This window comes from Gopherus flavomarginatus, chromosome 1 (genome assembly GCF_025201925.1).
Source record: "Gopherus flavomarginatus isolate rGopFla2 chromosome 1, rGopFla2.mat.asm, whole genome shotgun sequence".
Taxonomy (NCBI): Eukaryota; Metazoa; Chordata; order Testudines; family Testudinidae; genus Gopherus; species Gopherus flavomarginatus.
The window spans coordinates 362,675,330-362,682,899 of NC_066617.1; positions in this window are offsets into that span (position 1 = coordinate 362,675,330).

Consider the following 7,570-nt stretch of genomic DNA (forward strand, 5'->3'; position numbering starts at 1 on the left):
CCATCATAGAAAAGTAGCTCTTTCTGTTGATGTATTTTGTGGCAAGGTGCCCTAGTATCAAAACCGGTATATGTGTGCTGCCAAAATAGGGACAGGCAACGGGGCCCCGTTGCTGCAAATCTATCCACTCTGTCCTACCCATTGCAGAGAATCAGTCATGTGTAGCTGGTGACAATTAATGACCCTGCACACTTGCATAACAGACAACACTGTGGATTTCCCAACTCCAAAATGATTTCTCACTAACCAGTAGCAATCTGGTATTGCAAAGTTCCAGAGCGTGATTGTCATTTGCTTCTATCAACGCAGCTCTCATTCTGGTGTCACTGTCGTGAAGTGTTGGGGTGGGCAAGCATGGCACATAGATCCAGGAATGTGGCTTTTCACATCCAAAAGTTCCGTAGCCACTGCTCGTTGTCCCACACCTGCATTATGATGCGATCCCACCTGTCAGTGCTTGTTTCTCAGGCCCAGATGTGAACTCCACCAGCTGCAGCTGCTCAAGGAATGTTGTGAACAACCTGGAACTGTGTCCCTCAGCAAACTGTCCTCTGAGAAATCATTGTGACCCCCATTACTGCAAAACTTTAGGTGGATCTGTAAATACAGGAGAATTATGCATCCTGTATTTGCAACATTCATCACAATAGCACAGAGCTCTGCAGGCTCTGTGCTTCTGTCAGGGATGGTGGACACTGAAAAGTGCCACACAGATTTGTGGGATTTAAAAAAAAAGTGTGAAAATTATGGGATATGGATGGTATTATGGGATGGAGAAAGGTGCATGCTGCGAACTTGACCCTTAGATCTCACAGATCCCTGGGAGAGCCATTTCTATCCCACAACACATTGCAAGAATTTCCCAAAAGGCCTGGCACCAGATGGTAGCATATGGCACACTGGGATACCTACCCATGGCACACGGCCATTTGCATCACCACAAACAGTCCTGATGACTACATGCAGCACCAAAGCAAGCAGTCAAGTATGTGTGTGCCTGGTCAATACACAAACTTTGGCAGCTGTATGGCAATGTAATTTGCATCAACTAGAGTTTGTAATGCAGTCATGACCTCAGTGAGTCAGTGTGAGAGCCTGGTGGATTAGGATCCAGGAGTTCCTGGTGCCCACTCCTGTGCTTCAAACACACTTTTTTTCTCTGACAATGACTGTGTAAAATGATCCCCCTCCCCCTTTATGTTAAAAGGGAGCCCCAGCTCTTGAAGCTTCCTTTCCTCTTACACCCAAAAAGCTGCAGCAGCAATTTCACACTCCTACCTGCCTGCTCATTGTCTCTCATTCAGCTGATGATGAAAGCGCTGGCAACGGTTCCCAATGAGCCATTTAACAAACTGAGTCATGAATGCTTTAAATCTCTCACATTGTCACAGCTTGGCAGCCCCCCACACTCCCCGCATGGGAAACCTGAAGGAAAAGGTACAGCCTATCAAAACTCCTGCTGTTAAAAAAAAAATTCCCCGTGGCACCTAAACTGAGCAGTGAGTATATTTTTTTCTCCTGAAAGGTGTTCATTTGTATTGTACTCTCAGAAATAGCCATCGAGGTGGATCTGGACTTTGGAACTATAATTACTTTGGACTAGCTCCAGATTCTTATAAAACAATCTGTCACTGCTGCTTTGGCTTCTACAGGCTTTTAGACAGCTGCTGCTGCTCCCGGTGAAGATAAGGCATTTGCAGCGATGTCTTCTCATACAGCTTTTTCCTCTGCCATCCTCCCCTCCCAAGCTCCAGCTCCAGACCTGCAAAATCTCACCCATTTTGGCTTCAGTGCAATCCGTTTTAACAAGACATTTAAAATCTTGTCCTTCCCATACCTCTTTTAACCCTGGAGGGAATTAGACTTTTCCAAACTGATCCTTTGGAGGATGCACGGTGTATAGGCCAGAAGGACAAGCTGTACTTGGTGCAGATCAGCAAGAGTATGCACAATTGTGGCTTTGTGTTCCCTTGATCTGGATGGAAATCCAGCCACAGAGTTGGTCCCTGCCTAAATTAGAGCAAGGGGCCCATTCCAGCAGCCAGAGAATAGAGAACACTGGGTCATGTTCTCTTTTCTCTGGCCACATCCCTATGTTAGATGCTGGGAAGGTCACCAAGCCATACAAGGATGTCCCCATGCATGGGAAATTCTCCAGGGGCCATGAAAAACAGCTCTATCGCTGTTTCGTGCTGGTGGGTGATGCAAAGCAGGGTCAAAAATCAGGATCCATTTTTTTGCCCCCCTTGCAAAGGTTTATATCTTCCTTATTCATTAATGCTTGCAACCCTTGGTCGGCCAGAGTCTGTCAAACAAGTGGCTTTCTTTGAAGCAGTGATCTACCATAGTGGTTTTATTTAGCCTGAGAAAATGTTGCACTTTCATTACTATCCCTTATTTACTGATCACCAGCAGCACACAAAAGTGGCAGAAAATGAATGATCAACGGAGGCTGGAAATAACAAACCTGCCCCTCAGAAACACAGGCAAAAGTCCCAGTAAAATCCATGGCATTCACAGTATGGCCTAGTGGATATAGCACTGGATGGGGACTCAAAATACCTTTGTTCTATTCCTGGCGCTGTCTCTGGCCAGCTGGGTGACCTTGGGCAAATCACTGCACCGCTCTGTGCCTCAGTTTCCCCATCTGTAAAATGGAATAATGAGCTCTACTAATGAAAAGCACTCAATAAAAGCTAAGGATTATTGCTATTGCTTGTTAATAATTATTATTATATCCACACATCTTAGGGCAGAATTGAGCCTTTGCCATCTAGATTAGATACAAGAGCAAATTCAGTCTGTAGTCAGTAAATGCAAATCCCCCAAATCTCTTACAGAAATTGAGCAGTAACATAAACTGATGTAAGTTACACATCAGGCGTAAATTGCCAACAGGTGTAGGTGAGCGTAAGTGGCTACGGGGGGTGACTTCCGGAATCCAGGGAGTGTGCAAACTGAGTGTGATTTACATGCTAAGAGGGAGGAAAATGGGATGTTGGCAGAACATAACTGGCAGAAGAGTGTAATATAAAGCAGTCTCCCTATTTTAACTTACTCCTGCAGCTCCCGCAAATCCTCAGGTAGCAAACAGAGGCCTGGTAGAAGCAGACGCAATTTCCATTAACTTCAGTAGGCGCTGCATCCCCTTATGCTGGGGCTGTATTTTCACAGAATGTCAATACGGGAGTATAATTTATGCTTGTATTGCACACCTAGTAAATGCCAGACTGGCGCACATAAGGGGTGGCCTGCCCCTTAAGGGCCAGGGCTAGCCAGCTCTGATTAGAATATAAGAATGACCATACTGGGTCAGACCAAAGGTCCATTTAGCCCAGCATCCTGTCTTCCGACAGTGGCCAATACCGGGTGCCCCAGAGGGAATGAACAGAACAGGTAATCATCAAGTGATCCATCCCCTGTTACCCATTCCCAGCTTCTGGCAAACAGAGGCTGGAGATATCATCCTTGCCCATCCTGGCTAATAGCCATTGATGGACCTATCCTCCATTAATTAATCTAGTTCTTTTTTGAACTCTTTTATAGTCTTGGCCTTCACAACATCCTCTGGCAAGGAGTTCCACAGGTTGACTTGGTGTTGTGTGAAAAAAAAGACTTCTTTTTGTTTGTTTTAAACCTGCTGCCTATTAATTTCATTTGGTGACCCCCTATTTCTTCTGTTATGAGAAGTGAATAACTCTTCCTTATTTACTTTCTCCACACCAGTCGCAGTTTTATAGTCCCATATCATATCCCCCCTTAGTCGTCTCTTTTCCAAACTGAAACATCCCAGTCTTTTAAATTTCTTCTCACATGGAAGCTGTTCCATACCCCTGATCATTTTTGTTGCCCTTTTCTGAATCTTTTCCAATTCCAATATATCTTTTTTCAGATGGGGTGATCCAATCTGCACGCAGTATTCAAGATGTGGGCATGCCATGGATTTAGAGGCAATCTGATATTTTCTGTCTTTTTATCTATCCCTTTCTTAATGATGCCCAACATTCTGTTCGCTTTTTTGACGACCACTGCACATGGAGTGGGTGTTTTCAGAGAACTATCCACAAGGACTCCAAGATCTGTTTCTTGTGCTGTAACAGCTAATTTAGACCCCAGCATTTTATATGTATAGTTTGAGATTGATTGAGAAAAGGCTTTGGGCCTGGCAGTTGGAATCAGCTGGCTGAGTTTGAGCCAGGTAAAGCTGGCGAGACATTGACTGGGGACCTAGCTCTGGGAAGAAGGGGAGAGAGTGACCGAACTGAGGTTTGGAGGGCCAGTGTGTAAGGACTCATTAAATGGCACCGAGGAATGTTGTAATGACCTGTGGACTGTGAGTTATTAAGGGGCCCTGATGTAGGGGGACATTGTGTAGCAGGGCACCGCAGACTGACGTGACTTCTGCCACATAGGAGGCAGGTGGCCCCACTACGGCACAAGTTACATGACTTTGAACTCACATTTCCTGACCAATTGACATGCCTGTTTATATAATGGCAGCATTAGAACCTGAGGGCTGGATTTGCTTTTCCTAGTGCTGGAGGATACAGATTATGCCAAAAGGTAGCTTTTCACCACAGCTGTGGGGGCAACTTTAAGTTCCACTGGGGGGCTCCATAGGATTCTCGCTAGCAGAAGCTGCTGCTGGACTGCCCTGAATCAGCACGTCCCCTGCCTCTGTCTGGTCATGCCTCCTTGCAAGCCAGCATCACCTCCCTTTTGGGTGCAGCTGGCCAGCTGCAGGCCTCCCAGTGGAGTAGAGGCTAGAGCCTCTCTGCACCACTGCAGCCTCCAACCACGATGAAGGGCCCTGCCAGCGGAGAGACTCTGGCACCTTTGAACATTCCTGCAGCGGTGGGGACGGCACAACACTTCCTGGAGAGCTCGCAGGGTGCCTGATCTTGGTGTCACTAAAGATGGATAATGCCGAACCCCTGCTTCTGTACGGAGGCCCACAGCATCTGGCTGCAATGGCTCAGTGCTTCCCTGAACCTATTTACCTCAATTGCCATTTACAAAATACAATGTGATTCAACAGCAGTGGAAAGAAACTCTTTTTCCATAGAAACAAAGACCAAAGAAACTGTTCAAGCCCTTCATGCCTCTCAGTGCAGTGAGATGGGCCCAGGACATCATTTACCTTCCTGAGCAGAGTTCGTTTGTTCTTGTACTTCTGCCGATCAGCATCGTATCTTAGCCCCTCCCATGGAAAATCAATAGTAATAGCAGAGTCCCTGGTAGACTTCATGGAACCCCTGGCACTTCTCCCTTGGGGGGGCCAAAACTCTGCTTGGGGTGGGGTAATGGGTTCATTTTTTTAGATGTTATGAATTTCCTGTTTTGGTTGGTTGGGGTTTAGGCTGGGGGAGTCGGGGGTGGCAGTGGTCAGTGTTCTGTAATTCTGATGGTGGAAAGGCTTTTTCAAAGAGGAAGATTTTACAGCATTTCCTGAAGCTTGACAGACTCTAGATTTTCCTGGCTGTCTCTGGAAGTTCGTTCCATAGCTGGATTCCCTAGACCCAGAATGCTTTGTCTCCGGCTCTCACGTGCTTCGTCCTGGGCTTTGCTATCTGTGTTGTCCCAGAGAAGCACAGCTGTCTCTCTCAGTGGTTCATAGACTGAAATGCAGCTGGGACTTGATCCATAAATACCTTTAGAAATTAGGACCAAGCCTTAAACTGGCATCAGAAGCCACTTTTATCTTCTTTATTTCCCAGCTCAACCTTTCTTCCCTGGTTTCTCTGCTCTTCCTGGGGGACTTATTGCTCTCACTACACCATCTTCTGTCTTCCTTTTGCTCACTCCCTTCTGCCTGATTGCTATCATTCCCAGTCACCAGCTGCCTAATTCCAACTCCCTGCTCTCAGGTGTTATTCCAATCAGCCCCATTCCAGCCCTTGCTTCCATCCTATGCCCTGCACCCTTGTGTACATTCAAATCAGCTGATATGCTCTTGTTATCATTCTCTAGATTTGAAATCTCTATGGGCTCCTGGAAGGATATTTTCAGGGGGGGAGCCCTCTAACTCTGCTTTGCCTGAGCCCACATGTTGTGTTGATCTTTAGGGCTTGATGCAAAGACTGTGTCCTCTGAGGCCAACAGTGTTGAAATTGTCCACCAGTTTGAGGTACTCCCAATTTTGGGGGCCCAATGTGAGACAGCTAGAGCTTGCTTTTCCAAGGGTGCCAAGCAACTGTATCTACTACTGGTGCCAGCTAGAAAAGTGAGCCCTCAGCATCTCTGCTAATCAGGAGTCTTGAGCTGGCCATCAGGAACTTGTGGCACCCAAAATCTGAGAGCACTTTTAGGCACTGCAGCTTTTATGTTGGAGGTGCGCCCGTTTCTGTACATTTATTTTTGAGCAAATCTATCTAAGGGCTTGTCCACACCTACAGTGCTGTGTAGCTATACCTGTGCAGCTGTAACATTTTAGTGAAGACACTACTACGCCAATGGGAGAGCTTCTTAATACACCTCTGTGACAGGCAGCAGCGATGTCAGTGGAAGAGGCTCTCCTGTTGCCATAACGTTGTCTATGTCACAGTTGTTGGCAGGCGGAATCGAACTTGGGATCCCTGGAGTTATATGCATGAGCTTCTCCTGCATGAGCTAAAAGCCACTTGACTTTTACCTAAGGGTGTAGCAGCCTCATTAATTTCTAAAGCCTGGTCTACACTACACGTTTAGACCAAATTTAGCAGAGTTAAACCGATTTAACCCTGCACCCATACACACAATGAAGCCCTTTATATTGATATAAAGGGCTCTTAAAACCCATTTCTGTACTCCTCCCTGATGAGAGGAGTAGCACTGAAATCGGTATTGCCATGTCGGATTAAGGTTAGTGTGACCATAATTCGACGGTATTGGCCTCTGGGTGGTATCCCACAGTGCACCATTGTGACCGCTCTGGAAAGCAGTCTGAACTCAGATGCACTGGCCAGGTAGACAGGAAAAGCTCAGCGAACTTTTGAATTTCATTTCCTGTATGGCTAGCCTGGAGAGCTCACCAGCACAGGTAATAATGCAGTCTCCTGAGAATCAAAAAAGAGCTCCAGCATGGACCGCACGGGAGCTACTGGATCTGATCGCTGTATGGGGAGAGGATTCTGTGCTAACAGAACTCCGTTCCAAAAGAAGAAATGAAAAAACATTTGAAAAAATTTCCAAGGCCATGATGCAAAGAGGCCACACCAGGAACTCAGTGCAGTGCAGAGTGAAAGTTAAGGAGCTCAGACAAGCCTACCAGAAAACCAAAGAAGCAAACGGAAGGTCCAGGGCAGGGCTGAAAACATGCCGCTTCTACACTGAGCTGCATGCAATTCTAGGGGGGTCCACCACCACTACCCCACCCCTGTCCGTGGATTCCGAGGTGGGGATGGTAATCTCAGCCATGGCTGAGGATTCTGTGGACGGGGAAAAAGAGGAGGACGAGCTTGCAGAGAGCACACAGCACTCCATTCTCCCCAACAGCCAGGAGCTTTTTCTCGCCCTGATGGAATTACCTTCCCAGCCCTCCCAAGCCACTATCCCACACAATGAAACCATGGAAGGGACCTCTGGTGAGTGT